The 18764-nt window shown below is 48.0% G+C and overlaps 1 protein-coding gene and 1 pseudogene across 2 annotated transcripts in view; both read right to left on the bottom strand.

Moving 5' to 3' along the window:
- Positions 1-18764, bottom strand: part of MEI1 (meiotic double-stranded break formation protein 1) — a 1382157-nt gene that overhangs the window by 329424 nt on the left and 1033969 nt on the right. The gene's annotated exons all lie outside the window — the stretch shown is intronic.
- On the bottom strand, positions 11267-11385 carry LOC134960482 (5S ribosomal RNA; annotated as a pseudogene).

The raw sequence follows: 18764 nt of genomic DNA on the forward strand, positions 1-18764 counted from the left end.
TATCCGGCACCGCCGGACACCAGAGTGGATCTGTGGAAGCGGAATCCTCCGCAAAGCTCCAGAACACAATTAAACAAAATAATAAACAGAAGCGGACAAGCCGCAACACACGGCTGCGCCGCGACTCACGACACCACCAGATGTTAAAGGTGCTCGGTCAGACTCCAGGAACGGATGGTAACTTCCGAGTACAGGATCTCTGAGGACAGGAACAACCAAAAGGACCGGGACTGGGAACTCTCTGCAGCAGACACAAGCAAACAGGAAGCTATCACCGGCGTCTGTAAGAAGTCCTGAGGGTGCCTTTATTCAGGCACCCTCCAATCAAGATCCAGACAGGACAATCAAATAGAAATGCCGTGCAGCTTGCATGCTGCACGGCCAGCACATAATCAGGGTAATGAGAATAGACCCAGCAACGGGGAACGCGGCTGAACGTGGCGTCCCCGTTGCTAAGGTCAGAGCGGCTCCGTGCGCCCGGCGTCTTAGCGTTGCCAGGGAGCCGGCGGCAACGCGCACGGCGTCCCTGGTTGCTAGGCGCCGGGCCGCACGGCCGAGCGGACCCCGGCGCCTAACAGTACCCCCCCCTTGAGGAGGGGTCAAGGAACCCCTAAAGCCAGGTTTCCGAGGAAATTCACGAAAAAATGCTTTTTTGAGCTTTGGGGCATGAAGGTCTTCATCCAGGACCCACGACCTTTCCTCTGGCCCATAACCTCTCCAATGCACCAAAAAATAAAGCCGACCCCGGGACAACTTGGAATCGAGAACCTTCTCAACCAAGAACTCTTGCTGACCCTGTACATTAACTGGTGATCTCCCCTGAGATTTTTTACGAGGAAATCTGCTGGACGAAACATATGGTTTAAGCAATGAGCAATGGAAGGTATTTCCGATCCGTAAAGTTTTTGGTAAACGTAACCGGAAAGCAACTGGATTGACTTTTTTGATAATGAGAAATGGTCCAATAAATCTAGGACCCAATCTGGCTGAGGTTTGTCGAAGTTTGATGTTGCGAGTCGACAACCACACCCTGTCTCCTACTTTAAAAGTGCACGGCCGCCGGAGCCTGTCAGAAAATTTTTTTTCCCGGAAAGCTGCTTTTCTGAGAGCCAGGTGCACTTTTTTCCAAATAAGTTTAAGATGAGAGGTCAGGGCCAGAGAGGAGACAGAGGAATGTTGAAAAAATTAATTAGCTCTGGGGTGGAAACCAAAAACTGCAAAAAATGGAGACACATTGGTGGAGGAATGACAGGCATTATTATAAGCAAACTCCGCCAATGGAAGAAACTCAGACCAGTCATTTTGGAGTTTGGCCGAGTACAAACGCAAATATTGTTTTAGAGATTGGTTAACTCGCTCAGTCTGTCCATTGGATTGTGGATGATAGCCGGAGGTTAAAGATAATTTCATTTTTAACGAAGCACAAAAAGACCTCCAAAATTGCGCAATGAATTGTGGACCCCTGTCAGAAACAATATCAGTGGGTAACCCATGGAGTCTGAAAACATGACGGAGGAACAAGACTGCCAATCCCTAGGCAGATGGCAATCGGGGAAGAGCAATAAAATGGGCCATCTTGCTAAAACGGTCCACTACCACCCATATGACTCGGCATCCGGCTGACAGAGGGAGATCCACCACAAAATCCATGGAGATATGCGACCATGGCCTAAGAGGAACTTTCAAGGGCATAAGTTGACCAATAGGCAAAGAACGGGGAACTTTATGCTGTGCACAGACCTGACACGAAAAAACAAACTCTTTAATGTCTTTGGAAAGACCAGGCCACCATACTGAGCGGGATACTAATTCCAAAGTCTTAGCGATTCCCGGATGCCCTGCAACTTTGCTATCATGAAATTCCGCCAAAACAGTTGCTCTCAAAAACTCAGGAACAAAAAGACGACTAGCAGGAGTATTTCCCGGAGCTTGATGTTGAAGCAGTTTTAATTGGGAAAATACATCCTGTGTGAGACCTGCCTGAATGACTGAAGGCGGAAGTATGGGAGTAACAGGACTGTTGTCTTGAACCGGAAGGAAACTGCGTGACAGGGCATCTGCCTTGGTATTCTTGGAACCTGGTCTGAAGGTGATAATGAATTTGAAACGAGTAAAAAATAAAGCCCAACGAGCCTGTCGGGCATTCAGTCGTTTAGCCGATTCAATGTATTGAAGATTTTTGTGATCAGTCAAAACTGAAATGGTGTGGGTAGCTCCTTCAAGCCAATGTCTCCACTCCTCGAAAGCCCATTTAATAGCCAGCAATTCCCGGTTACCAACATCGTAGTTGGATTCTGCAGATGAGAATTTCCTGGACATAAAGGCACAAGGATGTAACTCAAGGGAATCTGGATCCTTCTGAGAAAGGATAGCCCCTACTCCAACCTCCGAGGCATCTACCTCAACAATGAAAGGTAATTCTGGGTTGGGATGTCTAAGGACAGGGGCTGAGACAAAGGCTTGTTTCAAGGCCTGAAAAGATAACTCCGCTTCACATGACCAATTGGTAGGATCTGCTCCCTTCTTAGTAAGTGCCACAATGGGAGCAACTAGGTCAGAGAAAGAGTGAATAAATCTTCTATAGTAGTTTGCAAACCCTAAAAAGCGCTGAATTGCTTTTAAATTGGTGGGTTGCGCCCAACTAAGGATGGCTTGGAGCTTTTTTGGTTCCATTCGGAATCCCCGAGGGGAAATAATGTACCCTAAAAAGGATACTTCCGTGACATGAAATTCACACTTCTCCAGCTTGGCATATAAGTGATTTTCACGTAATCTCTTTAGCACCTGACGCACCTGGGTAACATGTTGTTCCACGGAGTCAGAATATATCAAAATATCGTCTAAATAGACCACGACGAATCTTCCCAGAAACTCACGGAGCACATCATTAATGAGATCCTGGAAAACTGCCGGAGCGTTAGATAGGCCGAATGGCATGACCAGATACTCATAGTGGCCCGACTGAGTACTAAATGCCGTTTTCCACTCATCCCCTGACCTGATTCTGATGAGGTTATATGCTCCTCTAAGATCAATCTTAGAAAAAATAATAGCCGAACGTAGCTGATCAAAGAGGACAGAGATCAGCGGCAGAGGGTAAGTATTCTTTACTGAGATCTTATTCAAAGCTCTAAAGTCAATGCAGGGTCTGAGTGAACCATCCTTCTTCTCTACGAAGAAGAAACCTGCACTTAAAGGGGATTTAGATGGCCTGATAAACCCTTTCCCAAGGCTTTCTTTCACATACTCATTCATGGCCACCGTTTCAGGACCAGACAATGCATATAACCTTCCTTTAGGCAACGTGGCACCAGGAATTAACTCAATGGCACAATCATAAGGCCTATGGGGAGGCAAAATATCCGCATTGCCCTTGGAAAACACATCAACAAAATCCTGGTATTCCCCAGGAATATGTGCGGAACTGGCGGCAGCTACTCGGATAGGAAGCGTAATACATTCTTTATCACAGATGGTACCCCATTGTAGGATCTCCCCAGACTGCCAATTAATGATGGGATTATGAAAGGCCAGCCAAGGATGACCCAGAACCACAGGAACTGCTGGACAATGGGTAAGGAAAAACTCAATTTTTTCAGAATGCAGAGCTCCCACCGAGAGCAAAACAGGAGGTGTACATAGAGAAATAACCCCATAGGATAAAGGACTCCCATCTAAACCATGCATGGTGATACACCTACCCAAGGTTAGCTGAGAAATACCTAAGGCCTTGGCCCATGTTAAATCCATAAAGTTTCCTGCAGCTCCACTGTCCACAAAAGCAGAGACCGAGGAACAGAGGCTGCCATAGGAAACTTTAGCAGGAACCAACAGTGAATTATTTGAGGAGATGAGCTGCAGACCAAAGTGAACCCCCTCACAACTCACTTGGTCAGGAAGTTTCCCAACTTGTTTGGACAACTACGGGCAAAATGTCCCTTACCTCCGCAGTATAAACACAGACCATAATTTTGCCTCCTGGTTCTTTCTTCCGGAGACAATTTGGAGAGACCAATCTGCATAGGCTCCTCTATGTCTACAGGAATGGAAGGAACCCAGGGAGAGGACCCGACAGATGCCCCTTTTTCAGCCCTCCGCTCTCTGAGCCGACGATCTATTTTAATAGATAGCTCCATGAGGTTATCGAGGGTCTCAGGAGCGGGATACTGGAGGAGACTGTCTTTTATAGATTCAGATAAGCCGAGGCGAAACTGACTGCGCAGGGCTGGGTCATTCCAGCCACAGTCGTTCGACCAACGGCGAAACTCCGTACAATAATTCTCTGCGGGATTCCTACCCTGTCTAAGAGCACGCAACTGACTTTCTGCGGACGCCTCTCTATCAGGGTCGTCATACAATAGCCCTAAAGATTTTAAAAAGGCGTCTACAGACGATAAGGCCGGATCGTCTGTCTTTAAACCAAAAGCCCAGGTCTGAGGATCCCCCTGAAGTAGAGAAATAATAATCCCAACCCGCTGAGCCTCTGTACCTGAGGTAACTGGTCTTAAACGAAAATACAGTTTGCAAGATTCTTTAAAATTAAAAAACTGTTTTCTATCCCCAGAAAAACGGTCAGGCAGATGCATTTTTGGTTCAGGGATGACCCTCGGGGAAGTCCGTAACAGATCTTCCTGTGACCTCACCCGGAGGGACAGATCCTGAACCATCTGAGTAAGTTCCTGAATCTGACTAACAAGAAGCTGGCCAGGGTTTGGCCCAACACCGGTGGGATTCATAAGGCCGACAAAAAATCTCCCAACTAAAAAGTGAAAAAATTTACTGTAAGTTTAATCTTTTCTTTTGTTGGCCGGTGATAATGTTATGATTCCTGTACTCCAGACCGGAGGAGATCTTATGGCAGGGATCTGAGTACAGGAAAACAAGCTGGTTGTGGGAGCTGGATAGCCTAGTAACCCCTGGCGCCCTAACTCCGTTGTCTCGCCCGTGTAATCAGAAATCCCCTGCGAGACTATGGTTGCTTGAGCCCATGGCAGCCGCGTTCGAAGGGCGGATTATGTCTGCCCAACCCCGATGCCCCCGCAGGTCTTAAAGGGAGACAAGGGGAAGTTCGAGACAGGGTGATAACAAGGGGCCCTCTGACTAAGCAACCAGGCCAGGGGTTACAAGCTAACTAACTAAATCAAAAGGTATGTGCGGACTAGCCGCCAGGAAAAAGGACAACCAAAGATCCACTGATCCGACACTCCTATCCGGCACCGCCGGACACCAGAGTGGATCTGTGGAAGCGGAATCCTCCGCAAAGCTCCAGAACACAATTAAACAAAATAATAAACAGAAGCGGACAAGCCGCAACACACGGCTGCGCCGCGACTCACGACACCACCAGATGTTAAAGGTGCTCGGTCAGACTCCAGGAACGGATGGTAACTTCCGAGTACAGGATCTCTGAGGACAGGAACAACCAAAAGGACCGGGACTGGGAACTCTCTGCAGCAGACACAAGCAAACAGGAAGCTATCACCGGAGTCTGTAAGAAGTCCTGAGGGTGCCTTTATTCAGGCACCCTCCAATCAAGATCCAGACAGGACAATCAAATAGAAATGCCGTGCAGCTTGCATGCTGCACGGCCAGCACATAATCAGGGTAATGAGAATAGACCCAGCAACGGGGAACGCGGCTGAACGTGGCGTCCCCGTTGCTAAGGTCAGAGCGGCTCCGTGCGCCCGGCGTCTTAGCGTTGCCAGGGAGCCGGCGGCTGAACGCGCACGGCGTCCCTGGTTGCTAGGCGCCGGGCCGCACGGCCGAGCGGACCCCGGCGCCTAACAGTCTACTGAAGTAAAAACCCAGTCAAGTCTTCCTGCGGCTTATCAAGATTTCTCTGATGTCTTCAGTGAAAAGGCCGCGGATGTCCTGCCGCCCCATAGAGAATGGGATTGTCCCATCGATCTCCTTCCTGGCAAGAAGCCACCTAGGGGGCGTACCTACCCGTTATCTGTTCCTGAAACTGAAGCGATGAGCGACTACATCCGGGAAAATTTACAGAAGGGATTCATCCGTCCTTCATCATCACCCGCTGGTGCAGGCTTCTTCTTTGTTAAAAAGAAGGATGGAGGACTGCGTCCATGCATTGACTACCGGGGTCTCAATGACATTACCATTAAAAATAGTTATCCATTACCACTCATTACCGAATTATTTGACAGAGTTAAAGGAGCCCGCATCTTCACCAAGCTAGATCTCCGCGGTGCCTACAACCTCATCAGAATCCGGAGTGGTGACGAATGGAAGACAGCTTTTAACACTCGAGATGGTCATTACGAGTACCTGGTAATGCCATTCGGGTTGAGTAATGCCCCAGCAGTGTTCCAACACTTTGTGAACGAAATCTTCCGTGACGTTCTGTATAAATACCTCGTTGTTTATCTGGATGATATCCTCATCTTCTCCCAAGATCTTCCCTCTCATCGTCTACAAGTCCGTGAAGTCCTCCGACGTCTTCGTGAGAACCGGCTCTACGGTAAACTATCCAAGTGTACCTTTGAAGTTTCCTCTATACCCTTCCTGGGTTATATAATTTCCGGATCGGATCTCCAGATGGACCCGACAAAGTTGGAAGCCATTGCCAATTGGTCCATTCCAAATTCTCTCAAGTCTATTCAGCGGTTCCTGGGATTTGCCAACTACTATAGGAAATTTATTCGGGGATTCTCCACTATCATCGCTCCTATTACCAACTTAACTCGGAAAGGGGCAGACCATTCCAACTGGTCAGAAGAGGCTTTAGCGGCCTTCCAGAAGATCAAGCTGGCCTTTATGTCTGCTCCAGTTCTGTCCCAGCCAGATGTAAACAGACCGTTCGAGTTGGAGGTGGATGCCTCTACAGTTGGAGTTGGAGCTGTTCTCTCCCAGAAGGGAACCGATGGGAAAATCCACCCCTGTGGATTTTATTCTCGTAAATTCCTCCCTGCAGAAGCTAACTACTCCATTGGAGATCAAGAACTACTGGCGATTAAGCTGGCCCTCGAGGAATGGAGGTATCTCCTGGAAGGGGCCAAACATCCGTTCAACATCTACACGGATCATAAAAATCTGCTATATTTAAAGGCAGCCCAGTGCCTTAATCCTCGCCAGTCCAGGTGGGCTATGTTTTTCTCACGTTTTAACTTTAAGCTTCATTTCCGCCCAGGTTCGCAGAATGTTAAAGCTGACGCCTTATCCCGATCTATGGAATCCGAAGAGGAAACGCCTGACTCAGTTCCACATTCCATCCTGAGTCCAGTGGTATTTGCTGCATCTCAAGTCTCCCCAGCTCCTCCTCCTGGTAAGACTTTAGTTTCCCCAGAACTCCGTCCCAAGTTGCTGTCTTGGGCCCATCAATCCAAGTTCACTGGTCATCCCGGTGTCCTGAAAACCTTCAAGTTCCTCTCTGAGACATACTGGTGGCCAAAGATGAAAGCTGACATCAAGGATTTCGTAGCATCCTGTCCTAAGTGTGTGCAGCACAAGACTCCTCGTCAGTCTCCAGCAGGTCAGTTACAACCATTGTCTATTCCTAGTCGCCCTTGGTCACACCTGTCCATGGACTTTATCTCCGACCTTCCTCCTTCTCAAGGATACAATACCATCTGGGTTGTAGTGGATAGATTTACCAAGATGGCCCATTTTGTTCCTCTCCAGGGTCTCCCTTCTTCCCCAAAACTCGCCCAAATCTTCCTACGGGAGATTTTCCGCTTACATGGTCTACCCTCAGAAATAATATCCGACCGAGGTGTACAGTTTGTAGCGAGGTTTTGGAGGGCTCTCTGTTCTGCCATGCAGGTTAAACTGAAGTTCTCGTCATCTTACCACCCTCAGACGAATGGGCAGACAGAGAGGGTAAATCAAGAACTAGAGACATTTTTAAGATTGTATGTTTCATCTTCTCAGGATGACTGGTTTGATCTGCTCCCATGGGCCGAGTTTGCCCACAACTTCCGCTACCACACTGCTACTGAGACAACTCCATTCTTTGCAGTATATGGGCAACATCCTCGTGTTCCAGACTTCCAAGAACTCCCTCACATGGATGTTCCTGCTGCCACTACTGCCCTGAGTCAGTTTTCTTCAATCTGGAGGAAGATTCACATTTCTCTCAAAAAGGCCTCCAGCCGGTATAAATACTTTGCTGATCGCAAAAGACGCGCAGTTCCTAGCCTGAAACCTGGGGACAAGGTTTGGCTGTCTACCCGGAACCTCCGTCTTAGGGTCCCGTCTATGAAATTTGCACCACGTTTCATTGGCCCCTTCCCTGTCGAAAGAGTCATCAACCCTGTGGCCTACAAGCTGAAGTTACCACCTTCTCTGCGAATACCTAATGCTTTTCATGTTTCTCTCCTCAGACCTTTAGTCCTGAATCATTTCCAAAGAGCTCTTCCAGTTGGCCCCAAAGTTCGAACTCAGCGGGGCGTGGAGTTCGAGATTGGCAAGATTCTGGATTCCCGTTGCCGGTATGGACGTCTTCAATACCTTGTCGATTGGTCCGGTTATGGCCCAGAGGAGAGAAGTTGGGTGAATTCGTTGGATGTCCATGCTCCAAGGTTGGTCCGTGTCTTCCATAACACTCATCCTTCCAAGCCACGTGGGTGTTCGGTGCCCACCCTTAAAGGGGGGGGTACTGTCAGGAATCGACTCACCAAGCTGACATCTGTCCGCCGCTGCGGACTCCGTCCTGGGTCCCTGCGTTCATCTGTCATCCGCGTCTCTGCCATCAGACGCCATCCTGGGCCTGGGAGCGCTCCTGTGATAGCGGGCGTGTAGCACGCCGTGTTCCCGCTAGGCCGCGGCATGGGCGCCGCCGTGACAGCCTCCAGCAGTCAGCATACGGCGGCCAATCCGGTGCTTGGCCGCACCCACTTTTCCTCACTCCACCAATGACTGTTTAACAAGGGGTATATATGAAGCTGCAGGATCAGTCTGCAGGCATCCTGAACTTTGTGTCACTCCTGCGACTCATGTGTAAGGATCTGGTTCCTGTTTCCTCCGTGTACCTGGATACCTACCTGCTGTTCCGTGTTCCTGGCTTTCTACCTGAGACTTTGTACTCCTGGTTACTCTTCACAGCTCCGTGGAACTTCAAGCCCCAGCAATACCTGCTTCCATCTACAGGCTTCACACTCATCACCATCTCTGTGTGCTTCAGCCTAGCAGTAGAGACTGACTCCAGGTGTGTTCCATCTCTCCACCTGTGATACAGCTTGCTTGCTGCCAGTGCCTCATCACCTGCACTGTGAGTCAGACTCCTGCCTCTGCTACCAGGTTTGCTATACAACACCATCTCTGCTGGTTCCATGTTTTAATCTGCTCTGGTTCCCATACCAGAATATTCTCTGCCAAATTATCACTCATCTGTTATCATCACTACCGGTTATTATTTCATCAGTCACCATTCATTCTGTTACCATAGACTTTCAGCTGCCACGCTGTACAATTGACATTTGCATTTCCTACTGTTATTTTCTGCTGCCGTTTTGTGAACCATCTGTTTAATAAATATCATTGCGCTCATGCGCAGAAACATAATTCAGCCTCCTCGTTTTCTCCCATCCACCTCCACTGACCCACTAGCGCCCCCTCCGGGGACACAGACAAAACCAAGTCTGACAGGGTGTTTCCCAGCGCGCCCTAACCTCTGGCGGGAAAGGGTATAATGCTAATAACTTTTTTGAAATTAGCATTTTTCTATCTGGGTTAACCCACGCTTCATCACATACATCATTTAATTCCTCTGATTCAGGAAAAACTACAGGTAGTTTTTTCACCCCCCACATAATACCCCTTTTTGTGGTACTTGCAGTATCAGAGATATGCAAAGCCTCCTTCATTGCCGTGATCATATAACGTGTGGCCCTACTTGAAAATACGTTTGTTTCATCACCGTCGACACTAGATTCAGTGTCTGTGTCTGGGTCTGTATCGACCGACTGAGGTAAAGGGCGCTTTATAGCCCCTGACGGTGTCTGAGACGCCTGGGCAGGTACTAACTGGTTTGCCGGCCGTCTCATGTCGTCAACTGATTTTTGTAATGTGCTGACATTATCACGTAATTCCATAAACAAAGCCATCCATTCCGGTGTCGACTCCCTGGGGGGTGACATCACCATTATCGGCAATTGCTCTGCCTCCACGCCAACATCGTCCTCATACATGTCGACACACACGTACCGACACACAGCAGACACACAGGGAATGCTCTTATCGAAGACAGGACCCCACTAGCCCTTTGGGGAGACAGAGGGAGAGTTTGCCAGCACACACCCAAGCGCTATAATATATATGGGAACAACCTTATATAAGTGTTGTTCCTTATAGCAGCTTAAATATATCCAATATATCGCCAAAAAATGCCCCCCCTCTCTGTTTTACCCTGTTTCTGTAGTGCAGTGCAGGGGAGAGTCCTGGGAGCCTTCCTCACAGCGGAGCTGAGCAGGAAAATGGCGCTGTGTGCTGAGGAGAATAAGCCCCGCCCCCTATTTCGGCGGGCTTTCCTCCCGTAGTTTTAGATAACTGGCATGGGTTAAATACATACATATAGCCTTAATGGCTATATGTGATGTATTCTTTTGCCATAAGGTATTAAAATATTGCTGCCCAGGGCGCCCCCAGCAGCGCCCTGCACCCTCCGTGACCGCATGGTGTGAAGTGTGTGACAACAATGGCGCACAGCTGCAGTGCTGTGCGCTACCTTCATGAAGACTGAAGAGCCTTCTGCCGCCTGTTTCCGGACCTTCAATCTTCAGCATCTGTAAGGGGGGTCGGCGGCGCGGCTCCGGGACGAACCCCAGGGTGAGACCTGTGTTCCGACTCCCTCTGGAGCTAATGGTGTCCAGTAGCCTAAGAATCCAATCCATCCTGCACGCAGGTGAGTTGAAATTCTCTCCCCTAAGTCCCTCGATGCAGTGAGCCTGTTGCCAGCAGGACTCACTGAAAATAAAAAACCTAAAAAACTTTTTCTAAGCAGCTCTTTAAGAGAGCCACCTAGATTGCACCCTGCTCGGACGGGCACAAAAACCTAACTGAGGCTTGGAGGAGGGTCATAGGGGGAGGAGCCAGTACACACCACCTAATCCTAAAGCTTTATTTTTGTGCCCTGTCTCCTGCGGAGCCGCTATTCCCCATGGTCCTGACGGAGTCCCCAGCATCCACTTAGGACGTTAGAGAAAACCGGCTTGTGTAAGTATGGACTCCTAAAGAGTGGGTCAGCTGCAATAGTGGATTGCAAGGTTGAACTGAAATTAAATTTGCTGATCAGCGGAAGGTATATTTCTTGGTGCTACAGTACCCGGTATTCCCAGAGGGTCACCCTTTCTGGTACTGACCTGGCCCAATGCTGCTTGGCTTCCAAGATCAGGCGAGATCGGGCATGTCCAGCATGGTATGACTGTAGAAAGTCGAAAGAATACCTGTCAGCATGGGCAATGGCCACTGATGAGGCAAATTCAAAGAAAGTAATATAATGACTGATGTTGGTCTATGACACGCAGGTCGCCCCCAAAATGACACGTAAATGGATGGGGAAAATTACACTTAAATGGATGGGGGGATCTGAAAAAAACTGGAGAGAATAATTTATCTCCCCTCACAAGTTTTATTTATACACACTCAAAAAGATGTGTTTATGGATGGATGGATCTATAACAAACGGGGAGGTTAATTGCTCTCCCCTAAGGGATGTCTCAAAAAATGAGATAGTAGTGAGAGCACGTGTGAATTGTATCACAAATAGTCCATGGTGAGTTCTTTCCAAAGAATGAAATAAGGGCTATAGTGAGAGGACCTGCTCCAAAGCATCCCAATTAATCCATAAATATGCAACCTGAGTTGTTGGTGTGAAAATTACAGTGAGAGATGGTGACAGTAATGCGCCTGTGCTGTATAATGCAAAGCGTATGGACTCACAAGTTACAGCCCACAGGTTGCCTGGATGGTTAATGATAAATAAACGGTTAACCAAGAAATACTGACAGGCAAAAAAGATCTCAAACTTGACATAACATCCAGTATGAAAATTAATGAGAGTTCATATAGGCTGCAGCACAAAAGTTGCAAGAGCAGCTATCCGTCTGTTCTGCAACTTCACACATAATACAATACAATAGTTGATAAGAATCACAGGTTGCCTGGATGGTTAATGATAAATAAACGGTTAACCAATAAAAACTGACAGGCAATACATACACTAATTTGCAAGAACAGCTGTATATTTATTAGAGATGAGCGGGTTCGGTTTCTCTGAATCCGAACCCGCACGAACTTCATGTTTTTTTCACGGGTCCGAGCAGACTCGGATCCTCCCGCCTTGCTCGGTTAACCCGAGCGCGCCCGAACGTCATCATGACGCTGTCGGATTCTCGCGAGACTCGGATTCTATATAAGGAGCCGCGCGTCGCCGCCATTTTCACACGTGCATTGAGATTGATAGGGAGAGGACGTGGCTGGCGTCCTCTCCATTTAGATTAGGGTTGAGAGAGAGAGAGAGAGATTGACCTGAGGCTGTGATACTGTAGAAGAGAGTGCAGAGTTTAGTGACTGACGACCACAGTGACCACCAGACAGTGCAGTTGTTTGTTTTATTTAATATATCCGTTCTCTGCCTGAAAAAAACGATACACACAGTGACTCAGTCACATACCATATCTGTGTGCACTGCTCAGCCCAGTGTGCTGCATCAATGTATATATATATCTGACTGTGCTCAGCTCACACAGCTTATAATTGTGGGGGAGACTGGGGAGCACTGCAGTGCCAGTTATAGGTTATAGCAGGAGCCAGGAGTACATAATATTATATTAAAATTAAACAGTGCACACTTTTGCTGCAGGAGTGCCACTGCCAGTGTGACTAGTGACCAGTGACCTGACCACCAGTATATATAATATTAGTAGTATACTATCTCTTTATCAACCAGTCTATATTAGCAGCAGACACAGTACAGTGCGGTAGTTCACGGCTGTGGCTACCTCTGTGTCGGCACTCGGCAGCCCGTCCATAATTGTATATACCACCTAACCGTGGGTTTTTTTTCTTTCTTTATAGTCATACTAGTTACGAGTATACTATCTCTTTATCAACCAGTCTATATTAGCAGCAGACACAGTACAGTGCGGTAGTTCACGGCTGTGGCTACCTCTGTGTCGGCACTCGGCAGCCCGTCCATAATTGTATATACCACCTAACCGTGGTTTTTTTTTCTTTCTTTATACATACATACTAGTTACGAGTATACTATCTCTTTATCAACCAGTCTATATTAGCAGCAGACACAGTACAGTGCGGTAGTTCACGGCTGTGGCTACCTCTGTGTCGGCACTCGGCAGCCCGTCCATAATTGTATATACCACCTAACCGTGGGTTTTTTTTCTTTCTTTATACATACGTACTAGTTACGAGTATACTATCTCTTTATCAACCAGTCTATATATTAGCAGCAGACACAGTACAGTGCGGTAGTTCACGGCTGTGGCTACCTCTGTGTCGGAACTCGGCAGCCCGTCCATAATTGTATATACCACCTAACCGTGGTTTTTTTTTCTTTCTTTATACATACATACTAGTTACGAGTATACTATCTCTTTATCAACCAGTCTATATATTAGCAGCAGACACAGTACAGTGCGGTAGTTCACGGCTGTGGCTACCTCTGTGTCGGCACTCGGCAGCCCGTCCATAATTGTATATACCACCTAACCGTGGTTTTTTTTTCTTTCTTTATACATACATACTAGTTACGAGTATACTATCTCTTTATCAACCAGTCTATATATTAGCAGCAGACACAGTACAGTGCGGTAGTTCACGGCTGTGGCTACCTCTGTGTCGGCACTCGGCAGCCCGTCCATAATTGTATATACCACCTAACCGTGGTTTTTTTTTCTTTCTTTATACATACATACTAGTTACGAGTATACTATCTCTTTATCAACCAGTCTATATATTAGCAGCAGACACAGTACAGTGCGGTAGTTCACGGCTGTGGCTACCTCTGTGTCGGCACTCGGCAGCCCGTCCATAATTGTATATACCACCTAACCGTGGTTTTTTTTTCTTTCTTTATACATACATACTAGTTACGAGTATACTATCTCTTTATCAACCAGTCTATATATTAGCAGCAGACACAGTACAGTGCGGTAGTTCACGGCTGTGGCTACCTCTGTGTCGGCACTCGGCAGCCCGTCCATAATTGTATATACCACCTAACCGTGGTTTTTTTTTCTTTCTTTATACATACATACTAGTTACGAGTATACTATCTCTTTATCAACCAGTCTATATATTAGCAGCAGACACAGTACAGTGCGGTAGTTCACGGCTGTGGCTACCTCTGTGTCGGCACTCGGCAGCCCGTCCATAATTGTATATACCACCTAACCGTGGTTTTTTTTTCTTTCTTTATACATACATACTAGTTACGAGTATACTATCTCTTTATCAACCAGTCTATATTAGCAGCAGACACAGTACAGTGCGGTAGTTCACGGCTGTGGCTACCTCTGTGTCGGCACTCGGCAGCCCGTCCATAATTGTATATACCACCTAACCGTGGTTTTTTTTTCTTTCTTTATACATACATACTAGTTACGAGTATACTATCTCTTTATCAACCAGTCTATATATTAGCAGCAGACACAGTACAGTGCGGTAGTTCACGGCTGTGGCTACCTCTGTGTCGGCACTCGGCAGCCCGTCCATAATTGTATACTAGTATCCAATCCATCCATCTCCATTGTTTACCTGAGGTGCCTTTTAGTTGTGCCTATTAAAATATGGAGAACAAAAATGTTGAGGTTCCAAAATTAGGGAAAGATCAAGATCCACTTCCACCTCGTGCTGAAGCTGCTGCCACTAGTCATGGCCGAGACGATGAAATGCCAGCAACGTCGTCTGCCAAGGCCGATGCCCAATGTCATAGTACAGAGCATGTCAAATCCAAAACACCAAATATCAGTAAAAAAAGGACTCCAAAACCTAAAATAAAATTGTCGGAGGAGAAGCGTAAACTTGCCAATATGCCATTTACCACACGGAGTGGCAAGGAACGGCTGAGGCCCTGGCCTATGTTCATGGCTAGTGGTTCAGCTTCACATGAGGATGGAAGCACTCAGCCTCTCGCTAGAAAAATGAAAAGACTAAAGCTGGCAAAAGCAGTAGCACCGCAAAGAACTGTGCGTTCTTCGAAATCCCAAATCCACAAGGAGAGTCCGACTCCAATTGTGTCGGTTGCGATGCCTGACCTTCCCAACACTGGACGTGAAGAGCATGCGCCTTCCACCATTTGCACGCCCCCTGCAAGTGATGGAAGGAGCACCCGCAGTCCAGTTCCTGATAGTCAGATTGAAGATGTCAGTGTTGAAGTACACCAGGATGAGGAGGATATGGGTGTTGCTGGCGCTGGGGAGGAAATTGACCAGGAGGATTCTGATGGTGAGGTGGTTTGTTTAAGTCAGGCACCCGGGGAGACACCTGTTGTCCGTGGTAGGAATATGGCCGTTGACATGCCTGGTGAAAATACCAAAAAAATCAGCTCTTCGGTGTGGAAGTATTTCACCAGAAATGCGGACAACAGGTGTCAAGCCGTGTGTTCCCTTTGTCAAGCTGTAATAAGTAGGGGTAAGGACGTTAACCACCTCGGAACATCCTCCCTTATACGTCACCTGCAGCGCATTCATAATAAGTCAGTGACAAGTTCAAAAACTTGGGCCGACAGCGGAAGCAGTCCACTGACCAGTAAATCCCTTCCTCTTGTAACCAAGCTCACGCAAACCACCCCACCAACTCCCTCAGTGTCAATTTCCTCCTTCCCCAGGAATGCCAATAGTCCTGCAGGCCATGTCACTGGCAATTCTGACGAGTCCTCTCCTGCCTGGGATTCCTCCGATGCATCCTTGCGTGTAACGCCTACTGCTGCTGGCGCTGCTGTTGTTGCTGCTGGGAGTCGATGGTCATCCCAGAGGGGAAGTCGTAAGACCACTTTTACTACTTCCACCAAGCAATTGACTGTCCAACAGTCCTTTGCGAGGAAGATGAAATATCACAGCAGTCATCCTACTGCAAAGCGGATAACTGAGGCCTTGACATCCTGGGTGGTGAGAAACGTGGTTCCAGTATCCATCATTACTGCAGAGCCAACTAGAGACTTGTTGGAGGTACTGTGTCCCCGGTACCAAATACCATCTAGGTTCCATTTCTCTAGGCAGGCGATACCGAAAATGTACACAGACCTCAGAAAAAGAGTCACCAGTGTCCTAAAAAATGCAGCTGTACCCAATGTCCACTTAACCACGGACATGTGGACAAGTGGAGCAGGGCAGGGTCAGGACTATATGACTGTGACAGCCCACTGGGTAGATGTATGGACTCCCGCCGCAAGAACAGCAGCGGCGGCACCAGTAGCAGCATCTCGCAAACGCCAACTCTTTCCTAGGCAGGCTACGCTTTGTATCACCGCTTTCCAGAATACGCACACAGCTGAAAACCTCTTACGGCAACTGAGGAAGATCATCGCGGAATGGCTTACCCCAATTGGACTCTCCTGTGGATTTGTGGCATCGGACAACGCCAGCAATATTGTGTGTGCATTAAATCTGGGCCAATTCCAGCACGTCCCATGTTTTGCACATACCTTGAATTTGGTGGTGCAGAATTTTTTAAAAAACGACAGGGGCGTGCAAGAGATGCTGTCGGTGGCCAGAAGAATTGCGGGACACTTTCGGCGTACAGGCACCACGTACAGAAAACTGGAGCACCACCAAAAACTACTGAACCTGCCCTGCCATCATCTGAAGCAAGAAGTGGTAACGAGGTGGAATTCAACCCTGTATATGCTTCAGAGGTTGGAGGAGCAGCAAAAGGCCATTCAAGCCTATACAATTGAGCACGATATAGGAGGTGGGATGCACCTGTCTCAAGCGCAGTGGAGAATGATTTCAACGTTGTGCAAGGTTCTGATGCCCTTTGAACTTGCCACACGTGAAGTCAGTTCAGACACTGCCAGCCTGAGTCAGGTCATTCCCCTCATCAGGCTTTTGCAGAAGAAGCTGGAGACATTGAAGGAGGAGCTAACACGGAGCGATTCCGCTAGGCATGTGGGACTTGTGGATGGAGCCCTTAATTCGCTTAGCAAGGATTCACGGGTGGTCAATCTGTTGAAATCAGAGCACTACATTTTGGCCACCGTGCTCGATCCTAGATTTAAAGCCTACCTTGGATCTCTCTTTCCGGCAGACACAAGTCTGCTGGGGTTCAAACACCTGCTGGTGAGTAAATTGTCAAGTCAAGCGGAACGCGACCTGTCAACAACATCTCCTCCTTCACATTCTCCCGCAACTGGGGGTGCGAGGAAAAGGCTCAGAATTCCGAGCCCACCCGCTGGCGGTGATGCAGGGCAGTCTGGAGCGACTGCTGATGCTGACATCTGGTCCGGACTGAAGGACCTGACAACGATTACGGACATGTCGTCTACTGTCACTGCATATGATTCTCTCCCCATTGAAAGAATGGTGGAGGATTATATGAGTGACCGCATCCAAGTAGGCACGTCACACAGTCCGTACTTATACTGGCAGGAAAAAGAGGCAATTTGGAGGCCCTTGCACAAACTGGCTTTATTCTACCTAAGTTGCCCTCCCACAAGTGTGTACTCCGAAAGAGTGTTTAGTGCCGCCGCTCACCTTGTCAGCAATCGGCGTACGAGGTTACATCCAGAAAATGTGGAGAAGATGATGTTCATTAAAATGAATTATAATCAATTCCTCCGTGGAGACATTGACCAGCAGCAATTGCCTCCACAAAGTACACAGGGAGCTGAGATGGTGGATTCCAGTGGGGACGAATTGATAATCTGTGAGGAGGGGGATGTACACGGTGATATATCGGAGGATGATGATGAGGTGGACATCTTGCCTCTGTAGAGCCAGTTTGTGCAAGGAGAGATTAATTGCTTCTTTTTTGGGGGGGGTCCAAACCAACCCGTCATATCAGTCACAGTCGTGTGGCAGACCCTGTCACTGAAATGATGGGTTGGTTAAAGTGTGCATGTCCTGTTTATACAACATAAGGGTGGGTGGGAGGGCCCAAGGACAATTCCATCTTGCACCTCTTTTTTCTTTTCTTTTTCTTTGCGTCATGTGCTGTTTGGGGAGGGTTTTTTGGAAGGGACATCCTGCGTAACACTGCAGTGCCACTCCTAGATGGGCCCGGTGTTTGTGTCGGCCACTAGGGTCGCTTATCTTACTCACACAGCTACCTCATTGCGCCTCTTTTTTTCTTTGCGTCATGTGCTGTTTGGGGAGGGTTTTTTGGAAGGGACATCCTGCGTGACACTGCAGTGACACTCCTAGATGGGCCCGGTGTTTGTGTCGGCCACTAGGGTCGCTTATCTTACTCACACAGCTACCTCATTGCGCCTCTTTTTTTCTTTGCGTCATGTGCTGTTTGGGGAGGGTTTTTTGGAAGGGACATCCTGCGTGACACTGCAGTGCCACTCCTAGATGGGCCCGGTGTTTGTGTCGGCCACTAGGGTCGCTAATCTTACTCACACAGCTACCTCATTGCGCCTCTTTTTTTCTTTGCGTCATGTGCTGTTTGGGGAGGGTTTTTTGGAAGGGCCATCCTGCGTGACACTGCAGTGCCACTCCTAGATGGGCCCGGTGTTTGTGTCGGCCACTAGGGTCGCTTATCTTACTCACACAGCGACCTCGGTGCAAATTTTAGGACTAAAAATAATATTGTGAGGTGTGAGGTATTCAGAATAGACTGAAAATGAGTGG

This window comes from Pseudophryne corroboree, chromosome 9 (genome assembly GCF_028390025.1).
Source record: "Pseudophryne corroboree isolate aPseCor3 chromosome 9, aPseCor3.hap2, whole genome shotgun sequence".
Taxonomy (NCBI): domain Eukaryota; kingdom Metazoa; phylum Chordata; class Amphibia; order Anura; family Myobatrachidae; genus Pseudophryne; species Pseudophryne corroboree.